This window comes from Pan paniscus, chromosome 5 (assembly GCF_029289425.2).
Source record: "Pan paniscus chromosome 5, NHGRI_mPanPan1-v2.0_pri, whole genome shotgun sequence".
NCBI lineage: Eukaryota > Metazoa > Chordata > Mammalia > Primates > Hominidae > Pan > Pan paniscus.
In genome coordinates, this window is record NC_073254.2 from 5,564,382 (window position 1) to 5,583,300 (window position 18,919).

Genomic DNA, 18,919 nt, shown 5'->3' on the forward strand with positions numbered 1-18,919 from the left:
CCTTATTAATGACCTACCAGGAGTGAATGAATAAAGCCAAGTTAAAGGGGAACTGGGTACCACATACTGTGCTAGGTTCCTTTGCATGTATCCTTTCATTCTGCTGGAGCTAAAGATGTTCTGCCTCCTCTCCATAAAACGCACCCAAACTCCAAAACCAGGAAATTCTCCATAGAAAATAGGAGTGAAGAGAGAAAAGACTAACAGGATAAACCCCAAAGCAGGAAGAAAGTTTTGTCTCCCATTTCGCTCAAGGAATTTTTGGACCCACCAACGCTACTGTCCTGAAAGATCCTGCTGCTTCTCCTTCCCCAAATATTGTCCACTTCCTGAGAGTAAGGCTGACTTGCCACAGGCTTATAAAGTGTTTGGTCACAGTAAGACAACTGTGAGTAATAACACACATTGTATACTGTTTTGCAATTGATAAAAGGCTTTGCATCTGTTTTTTCTTTGGAGGCTGAAGAAAAGAAGAATGGTATTCACGCAGTTCCCATTTTACAGATGAAAACAAGAGGACTTTTTCTGTGAAGTCAGGAAAGTGGTTACAGTGGTACTTTCCGCCTGTCCAAATTATGTATTGCCCCTCCCCTTTCTATTAATAACATTGAAGTGTGATGGGACAACCACTGAAGCTGTCAGTTGAAACCTGCTAGGACTTTGTAGCCATTCTCTTCAACATAAAGAATGGGTGTTTTTGGAGGGGGTGAGAGGAATGGGGAAATGTTGTCAAAGAGTACAATGTTTTACTTGAGACAGGAAGAATACATTTTGTTGAGATCTACAGCACAGCATGGTGACTGTAGTTTACAATGAAGTATTGTGTATTTCAAAATTGCTAAGACAATAAATTTCAAATGTTCTCACCACAAAAAAGATAGGTTTTGAGGTGATGAATCTATTAATTCTCTGGATTTAATTATTCCACAATGTATACATATATCATAACATCACATTATACCTCCGTAAATACATACAATTTTAATTTGTCAATTAACATTTTTTAAAAGAATAGTGTGGCCAGTTGGGGAGGTAGTTTTTTTTTTTTTTTTTTCCCTCTAGTCTCTACTCAGTCTCCAAGATCCCATTCCCCATAAAGTTCCTGTCACCCAGGTGGAGTGCAGTGGCACAATCATGGCTCACTGCACCCTCTCCCTCTTGGGCTCAAGCGATCCTCCCGCCTACAGGTACATGCCACCACGCCCAGCTAATTTTTGTAGTTTTTGTAGACATGGGGTTTCACCATGTTGCCTAGCCTGGTCTCGAAGTCCTCAGCTCAATCAATCTGCCCACTTTAGCCTCCCACAGTGCTGGGATTACAGGTGGGAGCCACCAAGCCCAACCCATAAAGTTCCTAACTTTTTATCTCCCTGGGAGTGCACAGCCTACACACACCAGTTTCTCTTTAGAACATACTTAAGAGTCTTGGCTTAGCATCCAACAGACAGAACTTTAACACTTCTACGGATCTGTGCACCTGTCTATGGTGTGGGGTTTTTAAGATCTCTTTCTAATGACACTTTATTTTGCAAAGCAGGACAGTTTCATTCCCAGAAGAGCAGGTATGGTAAATCCTTTGTTCCAGTAACGAAGACAATGATCCAAACCCTAAGCCTCAGAGAAGCCCAGAAACCCTCCAGGCCTCCATCTCTCTGCTCCTAGCACCTGCCTCTCTCTTGACATCAACATCATTCTCCCCTCTCACAGCCCAGCTCCTTCCACAGACCCAGGGATTAGGCACCAGCACCTCAGACTAGATTTTAGAGAATTACCATTCAAGAGGCAATCCTCTTCCCTTGGTTCCAATTTCAAGGTTCTCAAAGACTGGAACAGGGCTAGTTTGAGGCAATGTGCCCCATCGCATAGCCAGAAAGAACCTTACAGTGAAAAGGAAAACAATTCTTCCAAAGTAAGGGGGTGCTGATCCCAGAGGGAGGACAGATGGGCAACCAAACAGTAACCGGGCCACCACATGCTTCACACTCACTGATCAAGGATTTCTAAAACCACTTTTCTTTTCTCTGAATTTACATAGGACTTTGTATCACTCATAAAGGAATGTCTTATAGGCTAATAACATCTTTCTATTCATGCTTATACTTAACATTTAGGCTAGGATAATTTCCTAACCTCAGTGTCCTCACTATAAGATGGGAATTATTATAATCCCTACCTCATAAATTGTTGGGAGGATTAAAATACTTAGTAAAGTGCCTGACTAATAGAAAGGCATTCAATAAATGTTAGCTATTCATGGTGTCATCATCATTATATTTACCATTATTACTAATCTCCTGTATTGCAAGAATTACAGTTTATATTTTTGTAGACCATCACTGTAGCTAAAGGGTCTTTGGGCCATAGGTGATATTCCATAAAGGTTGGTTAAATTGATCTGTGGTTTTTGACTATGGAAACTCAGAACTCCCTCAAAATGTACAAAACAGATTTACCTGCTAAATAAATCTCTTCAAAGCTGACCCCAGGTTTAATTGAATTAATTCCAATGAATTTGTCACAATGATGGAGAAAGGAAACTTAGAGGGCCCCACAGTTGTTTGCTGGTAAAATGAGAAGTTTGGATTAGATCAATGTTTCCCAAAATATTTTCCTCAGAATGTTAGTGCCCCTCGAATCCTGCACAAAGCAAGAGTTTCATGACCAAGTAGCTTTTAAAACTCCTGTACACTCTACTCCCATTCTTCACAATGCACACTTTCATATTAAAAGTTCTGAGAGGTCCTCAACAGAAGACATCACTTAACTTTTTTTTTTTTTTAAGACAGATTCTCACTCTGTCACCCAGGCTGGAGTACAGTGGCCACCACTCCTGGCCTAAAATTTTTTTAACCTGGTGCTTCCCAATCTAAACTCACAGGGACCAGTTTTCTTAATGAAAGAGAATCAGACTAGCTTGTAACCATAGCTGGTGACACTCCCCTGCCCCATTCCTTGTATGTCCTCAGTGGACTAGGTCAGGAATAAATAAATTTTCCTGATTCTCAAGGGCTGGTCACTCCTTTGCACTGAGCTCAAAGCTTCTCTGTAGCATGGGTCACAATGAATGGTAGCCCTGATAGCCTAGAGTAGCCTTTCAGCCTTCTCTGAGCCTCTAAAGACTGAGGATCCTTGGCATGAAATGGAGCAACTGATATACCCTTGCTTCCCCTGGGGACTCTCTTGCTCTCAAAAAGGAATCAGCCATCATCTCCATCTAGAGAATATACTATCTGACTCAGCTTGACCAGCCTGTCCCAAAATGAGAATCTGGGTAAAATAAGCATTGAAACACTTCATTCCTTGTAGATTCACAAAACATATTAGCATATTAAAGACTATGAAGTTCTGCAGGAAAAAAAAAACCTATTTAACTTTAATCCAACATTGCCAAGTTTTATTTGACCATGGAAGATTTTTCCAAAACACTTACAAACAGATCAAGGACATTAATCTTTCATGAAACACTAGATCCCCAGGGTCCTCTCCAGCTACATCATTCTGTGATTTTCTTTTTTATTTATGATGCATTAAAAGATTAATCTCTATCAGACTTCCATTTAGAAATTCACCAGAATGTGCAAAGGCAGCAGGTAAAATTGCTGAAGGGTATTATAAAAATACCCTCCAGTGATTTTTGAAACTTAAACTGAAATATTTATATAACTATATATTTCAGTTTGTATATTATATATATGTGTGTAGATACACATATATATATGTATGTATATACACACATATATATGTGTGTATATATATTGGTGTATGTATATCTATATCTATGTATATATGGCATTATATCCATTTTACAGATGCAGAAACTGAGCTTTAGAGGGGGTGAGCAATTGGTCCAAAGCCACACAGCACACAGGTAGTCATTGATAAAGGTAAAAACAAGAGTTGAAGCCTGAGGTGTAAGGACACAGAGACAAGTACACAAATGTTTACAAGTTACACATATGACACGTGCCTTTAACATGAATTTCTTGAACATTCATTTAGAGGCCTTACAATGAAGACATCAGAGTGGCAGCAAGTTCTGTTGGAATCAAGGGAGCGTGTTCTTCTATAATCCCCTGGCTAACAGGAAAGCACACTGATTTGGCCCATGGTAGTTATACACTCCCATTGAGTCAGGGGCCACTTCTATGCACACAGGAGGTGCTAAAAATATGCTGTTGACTCATTGCCTCTAAGAGCAGAAGAAATGCCAAAAGTATAGGACAAGAGGCAGAAAAGCACACGGAAAAATGTCGTAGGGCAGTCCTCTGAGGAAGTGTTAGATCCCTTTGAAATCTGTCCAAACACTTTCTTGTGCTAGGGAAAGTCAATTACATATTTCAACCAAGCCCACATGTCATACGAGTATCTTGTACGTGTTTGTGTACTCGTGTCTGTGAACTTACATCTCAGACTTCAACTTCTCGCTCCCCACCCTTATCAATGACTGCCTGCATGGCCTTGGGCAAGTTGCTTTCCCTCTTCAAAGCTCAGTTTCTGCATCTATTAAATGGACATAATGCTACCTACCTCATGGGGTTAGTGATCACATTTAAGGAGCTAATATGTGGAAATTGCTTACACAGTACCTATCACATAATAAGGGTTTAATAAGTGTTTGATGTAATTGTTTTGATTATTACTACTATTACTAAAATAATAATTACTACAATAATAATGATTCTTATTCTCTATATTAGTATTATCTTTGAAAATGGGCATGGATTATGTCTATGTAACACTTTTGGCACAATATCTAGCATTATATCACACACAAATTAGAGAATTCATGTTATTAAGGATGAAAAAATATTTTTACTGACCCTTAAATTCTTCGTAAGTAACTGCAAAAGAAGCCATTATCCCAACACATGAAATAAAAAAAAAAAATCAGTTCCTCTGGAGTTTGTTTTTGGAGGTAGCCACAGGATACCTAATTTTTTTTTCTTTTCAGAGAGACCGAGGGGCTCACTAGGTTGACCAGGCTGGTCTTGAACTCCTGGTCTCAAGCCATCCTCTCACCTCAGCCTCCCAAAGTGCTGGGATTCCATGCATGAGCCACCACATCCAGCCTACCTAAAATATTGAATGCTGTTAATAAATCTCCTGAGGCCAGCATAAGAAGGTGATGGGCAAAACTAATGCAGGTATGTTTTTCTGGCTTTTTCATGTATTGGGCCAAACTTTGAAAAGAACTTACTATTAATGGCTAACTTGCAAAATTTGTGATTTATTAAAAGCAGATTTTAATTGTTTTACCTAAAAATAATAGGCCTCTGATCTGCCAAAGATGAAGATTTAATTTCTAGGTGTTCCCCACAATACCTAGAAACATCAGTGGAATCGAGTATTAAACAATTTAGAACTATTCTCATCAAAGTTCTTTAATATATAATACAGCAAAAGAAAAGTTTCTTTTCTAAAGGCTTCTCTATACTTTTTTTAATAGTTGAATTTCATTTCTGAAGGCTCCTAAAAAGAATAGAATTTAGATCTTTATTAAAGAGGAAATATATTTTCCATGTTTAATTTAAATTACATTCCATCAGTCATTTGCAATCTTAGCCTACACGGAATTTCTTTTTTTGGTAGTTTTTATGTTTGGGCTTTAGGAGGGGATTCCCAATAATCTCTATATAAATATTTCTAATCTCTATAGAAATATTTTAACATTTCAATGTAAATTAGTTTTTTAAAGCTATTTTATCCATAAAAATAATAAATTTGCATGGCTGAGGGTGAAATAATGTGTTACCAGGACCCCTCAGTTTTGGGGGTTGTGAGTAGATCCCATCTTCATGTTCCTCCAGCCCAGCCCAAGCCTGGCTCAGGGCCTCCTCCCCCATTTGCCAGGAACCACCATCCCCAGGGATTCTATGTGCCCTGCCTGACCAGTGTTCTCCATCAGAGTTTACCAATCTTTTGTTCATTCCCTCAGAGCACAGCTAAGCAAGAGTACACTAATTTGAAAATTAACTCAAGCAAATAGAGGAACAATATCCCCAACACATTGCATTTTAACATAGGGTTTCCTGGACACACTGTTTCAACCCAAGAGTTGGGCTAATAGTAGGAGTTCCATCTGCTAAAATACGGCTGTCAGCTTCAGAGGGAAATTCATGAACGTCTTCGTAGTTTGTTTTTACGTTTCACTTGGCACTGTTTCTAAAATTTCCTCTGAAGCCAAAAAATAAGTTATTTCCCAGCACACTGGGCACTTTTCATTTATCATTGGATTGATTTTTGTAACTTGCAGTAGGAGCTGAAATCGACCAGGGGGTTCTTATCCAACAGACAGCAGCAAAACTCTTTGTGTATCTGCGTTCCTTTCAACAAGCGTGACTTCCTCAATGGCATCATTCGTGAGCGTAACACAGAGCTCAGCAATAACGTTTCTTCACTAACCCTACCAGGTATCCAACATAGGATGTTACTTCCTTTCACTGTTTTCCGACTCCTGGCAGATATTAATCATTGGGATTTGGGAACAAGGAAATAGAATTTCTGAGAATACTTGGGAATTCCCAAATTCATATGATTTTCATAACACTTCACTTACAAGTTTTTGAAAAATAATAAGTGACTATAATAACAAGCAAATAGTCGTTTTCTTCTGTAACAGGATTATATGAAAAGTTTTAGTAGTCTTCTGTTTTTAAAACATATGATAACAAATGATGATTTCTTATTATTAGGAGCCAACATATTGTAACAAGATTATAAAATCCAATAGCATTAATAGAGAAAACATTAAAAAGAAATGAATATTATCACAAAATAAATGCTAAAGAAAAGTCCTTTAAAGATTGAAAGGTAACACCACAAATACTTAATGCTTTAATCGTTGTTTACATGACATTGTTAAACAAGGCATCAATCATCCCCTCCAATACCATTTAAATAACATAACATTCTGATCTCCTGGCAAGATGAATAGCACTAGAAAGAAGCAACTGTCAAAATTGCAGATTTAAGGGCATATTTTGTTTCTAAAACTTGGCATTGCTTAGAAAACCTCTCATAGGATTTGTAAAACATATACTATGCCTATGAACACATTAATATTTATTTGCAGAAATGGTTCACTGTTAGCAGTGGACAAGGCCATGAACACACACTTGTAACACAGCAACAGATACAAGAAAGTCTGACTGAGGCTCCTTTACTGCTCCTGTCCTGTTCACCTTAACTTTCATCTCCACATGTCAGTGCTTCCTCATCTTGCTTGACTTGAAGTCAGTGCATTTCTTCAAGCCAGTAAGTTCTCTATACTGACTATTAAGCTGTAATTTTCACAGGAAAATTAGAATGTTCCTTCCCATTTTCCTAATTTCTCAACTGATTTTTCTCAGAATTCAGAATCCATAAATATTGAAATGCCAGGAGAGAATTTCCAAATGGAAATGCTGTTCCCTTCGTCCATTTTCAGAAGAAACCATAGGATAGTGTTATCCTTCTCTTCTCCAATTTTTTTTTTCCTGCAAACTTATGGTTATCACCTCTTTAAGCGAGTAGCTCATAATTTTGCCTCCCCTGCAAATGGTCCCAAAACAGTGAAGTGGGTCCTCTTTAGCTGTGTCTTTAGTACATAATCCTGCATTTCTGACCATATGCAGGGAGTGTGACCCAGGGAAGGATCCCTGACTCAATGGGATTTCTCTTGCTGTCTCTAGAATTTGAACACCGGAACCCAGATGTACAGAGGCTGGGAGCCATCATGGTGTGCTATATTGATGACGGCAGCAGTGGGTGGTGTGGGGGCAGTTAATTGACAGCTACCTGTTGCTGACATCCCAGGAACTGCCTGAACCTCCTCTTTCCCAGTCATAAGATATCTAAGATTCTGCAGTATTCTTCATTAAATCCTAGCATGGTTTAAGCTAGCCAGAATTAGGTTCTGTTGCTTTCAATCAACAGAACCTTAGCTAATACGTTGTTATTTCCTGGTCTTTGTTCCTTTAATTTTCCAGGAAAAGAAGGGAAAATGGCTTATTGGTTTTAAAAGGAGACAAGGGACAACATACCATTTATGCAAAATTTAGAAGCACTCAAAGGAAACTCTAGAAAGTTCCTGAGACATACCTAGGTAGGATCAGCATAAAACTTGAACAGTGTATCTAGATCATGGTTGCCATGGTTGCCTTGACACAATGAACATCTGTATCAAGATCATATTTTCTTGGTGGGACAGAGAGAAGCACAAGGCGGGACTCACATTTACAGTAATCCTTGTTTTCCAGGGACCATACAACCCAGTTTGTCCAGAGCTGTTCATCTTAAGTTTGTTATCCCACCATAATTATAAATAGAACCTCCTTTTTCTCTCAAGAATATCCCACTTTGGATGATAATTTCTGTGACTACCCATTAACAATATTTAATAACTATAGAAAACTGCTTCTCTATATTTTTTGTATGTTTGAAACATTTTATAACAAAAATATCTTTAAAGTTATCACCTACACAGAATATAGCTGCCAAATGCTCCTACTCTGCTATTCTAACCATGAATCCCTCTGGGGCCCCTTCCTCCTACGGCGCTTGTGAGGATGAAATGAAATAAGCTCTATGAAGTGCCCAACAGTGACCAACACTGAATAAAATACAGCCACCATAGGTGGCCTTCCCTTATGTTCACCAAACTCCTGATAAGTTATTCAGTGATGTTTTAATCTTAATATTTTATGTAGATTATACATTCATCTCATTCAAAATGCAAAAGGTACAAAAGCGTATACAGTTAAAAGTTTCCCAACCCACTACCATTTATCTCCCTGGAGGCAACGGTTTCCAGATTTTTGAATATCCTTAAAGAATATCATATGTATGGAAAAGAAAGATTATATATTTATATGCATCTGTGTATGCATTTTCCTATGAGAGGCTCACAAAGTCTCCTTGAAGAGATATCATTATTACAAATACCCCTCAATTTACAATAGGGTTATATTCCAATAAACTTATGAAAATATTGTAAGCTGAAAATGCATTTAATACACTTAACCTACTAAACATCATAGCTTAGCTCGGCCTACCTTAAACACTCACATTAACCTACAGTTAGGCAAAATCATCTAACAGAAAGCCCATTTTATAATAAAGTGGGCTTTGAATATCTCATGTAATATAATGAATACTGTACTGAAAGTGGAAAACAGAATGGTTGTATGAGTACTCAAAGTACAGCTTCTGCTGAATGTGTATTGCTTTCAAACTATCTTAAAGTTGAAAAATCATAAGTCAAAATATTCTAAGTCAGGGATTGTTTGTACTTCTACTTTACATGATGAAATTGAGCCTTGAAAAGATTAAGTGACTCGCCCAAGGTCACACTGGCAGTTAAATAGTGAAACTTGGATCCAAATTGTTCAGTCACTACATGTATTGTCTTGAAATTTGAAAAAGTGGAAGAGGAATTAAACTACTAAATTGAAGGACTATTTTAGGCATAGAAGAAGCAGATGCCTTCATGTCCAAGTGATTGTGAAAAGCCCACTTGCCCCAAAATATATCTCCTGGTCATATGAAATTCCACCATTTCAGATTTTTACCTGGGGATTTAGAGTAATCTTCTGTTTTCCTAGAGCTCCCCTAAAATTGAAATAGAAAATTTTGGAAGGCTAAATATATGCTAACATTGGAAAACTCATTTTCTCCCCTTCGTAAGGCAAGGTACTGAAGGAGGGGGCCCTACGGGCTGTGCAGGGACATCCTGGAGGCATGGGGAGAAGAAACTGAAAGGCAAGTTTGTATGGAACAAAGAATACCGATCTCAGGATTCTCCCTTGAGCCTGCCCTAACTTTGTTCAAATAGACTTAGCCACTGACCTGCTGTCAAAAGACCACAGCCAATCTGACTTGTTTTCAATATAATGATGAATATTGATTTGGTCCCTTCATCCAACATTCTCAGCTGGATCTTTTTTGACCAAGGATATACATTACTAGGTGAGTACAGGCAGTTAATTCTTCCACACGGGACTTCGGAGTTTCTGAGTTAACCAGAATCACCCACCTTAACATCTGCCAGTTTATACCCCAAGTCCTGACCAGTGCCCCCTACCTGCTATGCCTCATGTTTTCAATAGAGCATAAAATCAGAAATGAAAGATGAAACATCATAGCCAATATCACAGAAATACAAAGGATCCTAAGAAACTGCTAGGTATAATTACACACTAACTAATTGGATCATCTAGAAGAAATGGATACATTCCCAGACACATAAAACCTACCAAGATTGACTCATGAAGAAATTTAAAAATCTGAACAGACTAATAGCAAGCAAGGAGCTTGAATCCGTAAGAAAATGTCTCCTATCAATGAAAAACCCAAAACCAGATGGCTTCCCAGATTAATTCTATCAAATATTTTAAGAAGAACTAATACCAGTCCTTCTCAAACTCTTCCAAAAAGCTGAAATGGAGGGAATACTTCCAAACTCATCTTACAGGGCCAGCATTACCCTGATTCCAAAGCCAGACAAGAACACTACAAGAAAGGAAAATGACAGGCCAATATCCTTGATCTACATAGATGCAAAAATCCTCAACAAAATCCTAGCAAACCAAATTCAATAGCACATTGAAAGAATCATTCACCATGATCATGTCATGATTCAACATAAGCAAATCAAAACATATAATATACCATATTAGGAAAATAAAGGATAGAAACTATATGGCCATCACAATAGATATAGAAAAAGCTTTTGACAAAATTCGAAACCCTTTCATGGTGAAAAAAAAAACACCCAACAGATCACGTATTGAGGGACTATATCCCAACAAAATAAAGGCCATATATGACAAACCCATAGCTAACGCCATGATCAATGGTGAAAAGTTGAAACTTTTCCTCTACCATCAGGAACAAGACAAGGATGCCCACAGACACCACTTCTCAGGGTAATTAGGCAAAAGAAAGAAATAAAAGGCATCTTAATAGGAAAGGAAGAAGTGAAACTGTCTCTACTGACGGCATGATCTTGTTATATATAGAAAACCCTACAAACTTCACTAAAAAAAGGTTAGAACTCAACACAAAGAAGGGAACAATAGACACTGGGGGACTCCAAAGGTGGGAGGGAAGGATGGTGGGAGCAAGGGTTGAAAAACTACCTATCGATTACTATGCTCACTGCTTGGGTGGTGGGATCATTAGAAGCCCAAACCTCAGCACCATGCAATATACCTGTTTAAGAAACCTGTACATCTACGCTCCTGACTCTAAAATGAAACATGCAATATTTAAAAAACAAAAACAAATAAATAAAATTTGAAAACTGTTAGAACTGAACTGTTAGGTGATATCAGTAAAGTTGTAGGATACAAAATCAACATATAGAGCCTTGAACACAGCAACATCCAGCTGTCTGACACGAAAGTCTCAGGGGCAAGAAAACCTCTATATGAACTCAGAAACAATGAGCTAAGTTGTGTTTATGTCTGAAAGGATGTTAAGAACTTCATTCATGTTACATCAGAGCCAACAGAAAGAACCAACAGGAAACCTGTACCCAACAAACAGAAATGACAAGATGAAGGGAAAGCAGAGGTAAGGGCTTACCTTAGAAAGGGCAAGTGATTAGCTCAATATACAATACAATGTTTCCTCCTGACCCAAAAATTTGTACAATAATTTGGATATTACTTGCACAACCAGAAAAATCAGCCACTCATTAGGAAAATGTGTTTCTGTAGAAGTCTTAGGACTCAGCTATCTATAATAACATGAAAAGACAATATTTTCATCCAAAATGAGTATTTTTGTTTGTCTTGGCTTGTTATTCTAACGTCAACAGCCTCTAAATAAACTGTTGAAGTACATGATATGACCACCTCTTTCTCCATCTTTCCCATTGCTCCCATAGGGTTTCAGTTGTGCAATTTCACCATTAGCAAAGCTTTTTGCTGAAATCTGGCTTTTCAAAGGGAGAGTATCCAGAAACAGAAGATGCTGATCTGGGAGGCTCTTCCTAATAGAACTGCTGCTTCAGTTTAACTTGAAAAAGCCCACACCCAGTTCCTAATGACAAACATCTGAACACCGGGTCTTCCCCTGAGCAAGACCATGCTATGCCTCCTGCTCGCTCTGTTCTATAAGCAACCCACAGATTGCTCCCTGTGAAGAGGAGCCTGCAAGGGGAGCAGCATTCCACCAGACCCTGATTTAGCAAGATATTTCCGTATCATTCCCCCAACCAGCTGGAAGTCCTCCACTGCTCTTGTGTAAAAATCTAACTCATCTCGCTGAATTTCCTGATTTAAAAGTCTAATTCATTTCACCAAAAGTGTGACAGAAGGAAACCAAGTACACCATCTCTCTCTTACCAAACCAAAGCTATTGCATGTGCATTCTGGGGGGAAAACATGGTCCAAATATGTTATGGAGGGGGTGCCAGCCCAGTGTCATCCTCTTACTATTGCCATAGGATCTTGGCTGATGGCATCAGAGGAAAAACAAGTTTATCGATTACTTTCAACCATTAAGCTCACTCCTCCATGAAAAATAAGTCACAAGTCCAATGTCTCTTATTAAAATAAGCACTGCAAAATATAAAGGAGTCACAGTTTTAAAATGGGACACACGTTCTGTAAGCAGTGAACCATGTTAGAGGTGCACTGTTTACATTGTATAAAGTCCCCTGGAGCCAGGGTTAGGAAGCGCATCTGTTCTTTGGTGTTCTGGGATGAAGGAGAAAGGAAAATGTGCTGCCAGAAGTGAGTGGGAAGGAGCCCATGAGATAAAGGAAGTAAATCCATTTGCTGATTGCAATAATAATGGTAATACACGAAGCTATACATACATACATACATACATACATACATACATACATACATGCAAATTTTCACATTTTTTAAAAAAAAGAACTTAAGGCTTCCACTCATGTAATCAGCCCTTATGAACTCTCCTGATTAGCTGCAAGGAAAATCTTCCTTTCTCCTCTTTCTTGCACCATCCAGGGCTCCCTTTTGACTTGTTTTTTTTTTTTTTTTTTTTTTTTAACTTATAAACGATCAGCTCATATTCTGAAGTTTGTAGTCCCCTCCCGCCCCCTCTCTCTCTATACGGCTCATTTACATTGGCAGCTGTCGTGCTGCTGGGCATCCTCAAACCCACAAGTTTCCCTTTAATGTTTGAGCAGACAAACATGATCATGCACTAGGCATCACTGTGCCACTCAAAATGCTTTTTTGTTTTTTTTATTGCATCTGAGAGAAATCTCAAGGTTGCAAACCTGGAGTCAGAATTGTCTCCATGTGTCTCAGTGGGAAGAGTATCGTGTGAAGAAACAAGTTGATTCTACTAATCAAAAGGAATTTTTTTTGATATCAGGTCATCCTCCGAATGAATTTATATTACCGAGTGGAGGGTCACATGAAGAAAATGGTCAAACAGCACCACCTAGAGCAAGAGCTGAGAAGTGCAGTGGAGCCGGGCTGTGTCAGGAAAGAAAAGCAAGCTGGGGCCTGGCTCAGCGCTCTCCCCTCTGCTCCTGTCTGCACGGAAAGATTAGGATGACAGTGGCAGGAAGCCTGTGCACCTAGTATGCATCACTTGAAGGGAACACACAGATTCCAGTAAACAGTTGGAAGGAAATGTTAATACCAGGCTCTGCTAAACAATATGAAATGACTCCTAGATGAGACAAGCAACTTTCATCAAAGTTCCCTGATACCTGAAAAGACAGCCCAGGGGATCCTGCACTACATGTGGTGTATGTAAATTAAGCGGGTTTTTTTCCCCCTTTGTAATCAAGGCTCATACACAAACAAAATCACACTTTAGAAACGGCCTATTTCAACTTGTAACTAGCTTGCTTTCAGGGGCTCCAGGTCAAAAAGAAATAGAGCACAAAGACGCTTTCTCCTTAGGGATCATACACAAATTCACTCTGTCCGTTTCTTTCCCACATGGAGCAACAAAGCCGTCAGACCTCACCATCCACACATCGGGTCCTTCCTGATTAAAGTGAGATAAATCACAGCCCTCTCTCTCTAGATGGCAGGCGACAAGAGGTGGATGCTTGCCTCAAGAAGTCCTCCCCATCCCTCTGCATTCATGCAAGCCCGAGCGGAGAGATGCAAGAAATTACGGATGCATTTTAATTCCCCAGACCCTGCAATTAAAAATGGAAATTTTTTGCCACGCGTGTTGGCTCACGCCTGTAATCCCAGCACTTTCAGAGGCCGAGGTCGGCGGATCACCTGGGGTCAGGAGTTCGAGACCAGCCTGGCCAACATGGTGAAACCCTGTCTCTACTAAAAATACAAAAATTAGCTAGGAATGGTGGTGGGCGCCTGTAGTCCCAGCTACTCGGGAGGATGAGGCAGGAGAATCACTTGAACCCGGGAGGCAAAGTTTGCAGTGAGCCAAGATCGCACCACTGCACTCCACTCTGGGTGACAAAGGAAGACTTCATCTCAAAAAATGTTTTTAAAAAATGGAAGTGTTGTTCTTTCATTTGTAAATGTGTTTTGGTAAAAGAGGGGCAGTTTAAGCAACCCTTTCTATTGTCTACATTGTTAAAATTCATCCGACATGGACTCTTGACTCCGTTTTGCCTGGGCAGACCCAATTCAAGCATTTACAACAGCTATAACCTCCTCAAATCAAAAAGAGGAATCAGCATTATTGCTAAGTTCAAATAAGGTCTTGTTTTATTTCATTTTTATTTTTGAATGCAGCCATTCCTCCATGTGCTGTCATCAGGTAAGATTGTCAGTCCTGATTAGGTAAAGGTATTATTACAAAATGCAATTCTTAAAAATTCAGTGTCTAACTACACTTTTAATAAGCCTTTCCCCCTCCCCTATGTATTCTCCCTTAGACACCCCTTCTCAAATTTAAAATCACAGAAACTAAAATATGATGCCTAAAGAGAGCCTAGCGACTGCCCAGTCCTCTAATTTGATGAGTGGGAGTACTGAAGCCCAGAGGAGGTCAAGTAATTTGTTCCCAATGTCTTAGAGAAGAAGAAAATGACCAGCTGGGAAATCCCACTCATGTCAAGGCAGAGGAACAGGGCCACAGACTGTGGTTGAATTGTGCCACACTCCTACCTCCTTCTTTAGGAATCACAGAACATTCCTGTGTTGAGTCGGAGTCACTGACTTCCTTTTCAGGCTGATTGAGTTCTGTCCTTACAGGCTGCGACAAGAAGTTTTGGTATTATGCTACACCAAGACCATTTATCTAGTTCAAGAAATGCACAGTCCTTAGAGCCCAGCAACTTTCCCCATGTCCAGTAAATGTAGCTTCTCCATTAGAAGCTGTCAGAATGGAGTCTTCTGGCTCATCTTGATTTTGATTTGTGCAAGAATGAATGGTTGTGCTAAGACAGCTTTCCTAGCTGATAGAGAGCGAAACTTTTTTCTCATCATCTATAAAAAAATTAAATTAGAACTTTTTTCTCATAATCTGTGAAAAAATATTAAATTAAATCTGGCTCGTCTTGATTTTGATTTGTGCAAGAATGAATGGTTGTGCTAAGACAGCTTTCCTAGCTGATAGTGAGCAAAACTTTTTTCTCATAATCTATAAAAAATATTAAATTAGAAGCATAGAGTTTATTTCATGACTTTTATCTTCCTGCAATTTTCTTGTGGGCATAAATGATTTGTTTTTATCCTGCCTGCCCCCCAATCCCTTTTCCAAGAGACTAAAAGAGTATCTAGTGCAAAGTGGAGACTCAAATATTTTTTAATAAACAGTGATCCCAGCCACCGAGTGCATGTTGCCAAATGCCAACCCCATAAATAATCAAACACATCATCTCATTCAGCCAATCAAAATCAAGTGCTACCTATTTTTTTAAGTTTTCATAGCCCTTGGGCATCTGCTTTCTCAGCATTTCCCAAACTTGAGTCATTCTCATCCTGCCTTCCTAATTTTGATCTGTCAATTACCTCTACTATTATTTATTTCATATATTTTTAAATAGACCCACTTTTGAAACTTAAATTCACGCCTTTTAAAAGGAAGCTTTCTTACTACTATACATCAAAAGCCATTATTACTTGTTCTAAGAACTCATAACAAGATGGTCACAACTATTAAAATTTACTAATGTGCATCCACATACTCTCTAAATTCATGGAGCATCTGCACACACTTTAAGAAACAATTCTGCATTACTCACTCAATTTTCTTGACATCCTTCTGAGGCAGGACAAACCTTGGGCCCAAAGAATTGAGGTAGGAGTCCAAGCAAGTTGCCAGCCACATAAAGGCAAACCTTGGCTCAGAAGTCAGGACTACCAGCCCCTAGGTTATGGTTCATGCTCTTTCCTCTGCTCTCCAGAACCTCCTATCTCCAAGTGTAGTTAGCAGCCCAGATGCAGCAGCATCCTCTAGAGACTTGTTAAAAATGCAGAAGCTCAGGCTCCACCCCAGGCCTATGCAGACTGAATCTGCATTTTAACAAGGTCCAGCTAATTCACGTGCACATTAACTTTGAAAAGGCCTGGCCTAGATCAGCGGTTCTCTAACTTAGCAGCACATTACAACCATCTGTAGAGACTTTAAAAATACCAGTGCCTGGGCTTCACCTCCCAGAGAATCTGACTTAAGTGTCTGGGGTTTGCCCTGAGTCTAGGTATTTTTAAAAACTCCTCAGCTTATACAAAGCTGGCAGGGCCGGGCACAGTGGCTCATGCCTATAATCCCAGCAGTTCGTGAGGCCAAAGTGGGCAGATTGCTTGAGTCCAGGAGTTTGAGATTAGCCTGGGCTAAAACCCCATCCCTACAAAAAAAAAAATACAAAAAGTAGTTGGGCATGGTGGTGGCACATACCTGTAGTCCCGGCTACTCAGGAGGCTGAGTCCTCACTTCAACCAAAGAGGTCACGGTCTGGTCAACAGAGCAAGACCCTGTATCAAAACAAACAAACAAGCAAACAAAAAATGCTAGCAGCTTACCAGCTAGGGAGGCCTGTAGAGGCAAGTTTTCCAAATGGGGCTACATTAGTTGTTCCAGAACTTTAGCTGTATCAAAACCACCTGCATGGCTTGTTCAGCTACAGAGGGTCTGGCCATGCCCCTAGAGTTTCCAGCTGAGGGTCTGGAATGAGGCCCGATGATTTGCATTTCTAACAATCTCCAGGTGATGCTGATGCTGTGGGTCCAGGGACCACATTTTGAGAATCTATGCTAAATGAATCGGAGAAGACCAAAGCTCAAACTTATTCCAAGAACTTTTCAAGGCCCACCTGCAAGTTGTAGTGGAAGTAAGCATCTAAGGGTGCAAAAAAGTTTCACTGTAGACTAAGGCCTTTTACCTGAGCTCTCAAATGTTCACATTTCTCTTATCAACCTAAATAACAAACAGAGAGAGGCTCTCCACAAGAAAAAGATATTCGTTTGGAAACAGAGCCTTGCAATAGAAACAGGCAAGCCAGAGTAAACTATATGCATATTCACGGAGGTAAAGGAAGACAAAAGAAAAATTGAGGAAGATTATATGATCATTTGGAAATGATTATCCTTGGCTACAAAGATCAATAACAAAGGTGATGCCAGGCACAGGTTGGACAGGCAGTTGTTGGGCAAATATACTTCAGAAGCATTGTTGTGTGCAAAGTTGCAATGGGCTTTGTGCAAGATTGTGTTTTTTGCAGTCTTCTGTGATAAGTTTTTGTTATCAGGCATACAAGCCCAAGAATCCTTTATTGCATGGCCTTCCCTGGCTCTATTTGTCAGGGTTTTGGTTAGGGGAGGGGTATTTTTAACACTCTCAATGTAAAAAATGCCATAAGGTAGGTACCCCAATTGCTTGTTTCGTCTTCATAAAATAACTTTTCCACCCGAACAAAGTCTACACATAAATTGTAAAAATACCCTGGCATGCAGTCCCTGGAAAAGTCTGGAGTCATTCTCGGGGTTCCCACCCAGGTGGGCAAGCGTAGCCACCACAGATAAACACAAAGTAGGGGTCCCCGCTGGGGTTCAGTGGCAGGCAGTGGCCCTGGTTCTGATATTTGGCTGAAAACACAGCTCCTCTTTGTCACCCTCAGGACATTTCAGCTATTTCCTAGATAATAATCTCACTTCACCCTGCACAAAACAGGCACATGATCATGTCACTCTGACCTGGTTTGAGTCCAAGGAGAATTTTGTTTTTAAAATAATTTAGGTTAGTAGTTAAAATATGAACTTTGGGCCAGGAGTGGTGGCCCATGCCTATAATCCCAGCACTTCGTGAGGCCAAAGTGGGCAGATTACTTGAGTCCAGGAGTTTGAGACTAGCCTGGGCTAAAACCCCATCCCTACAAAAAAAAAAAAATACAAAAAGTAGTTGGGCATGGTGGGGGCACATACCTGTAGTCCCGGCTACTCAGGAGGCTGAGTCCTCGCTTGAACCCAGGAGGTCACGGTCTGGTCAACAGAGCAAGACCCTGTATCAAAACAAAGAAACAAACAAACAAAAAATGCTAGCAGCTTACCAGCTAGGGAGGCCTGTAGAGGCAAGTTTTCCAAATGGGGCTACATTAGATGTTCCAAAACTTTAGCTGCATCAAAACCACCTGGATGGCTTGTTCAGCTACAGAGGGTCTGGCCATGCCCCTAGAGTTTCCAGCTGAGGGTCTGGAATGAGGCCCGATGATTTGCATTTCTAACAATCTCCAGGTGATGCTGATGCTGTGGGTCCAGGGACCACATTTTGAGAATCTATGCTAAATGAATCGGAGAAGACCAAAGCTCAAACTTATTCCAAGAACTTTTCAAGGCCCACCTGCAAGTTGTAGTGGAAGTAAGCATCTAAGGGTGCAAAAAAGTTTCACTGTAGACTAAGGCCTTTTACCTGAGCTCTCAAATGTTCACATTTCTCTTATCAACCTAAATAACAAACAGAGAGAGGCTCTCCACAAGAAAAAGATATTCGTTTGGAAACAGAGCCTTGCAATAGAAACAGGCAAGCC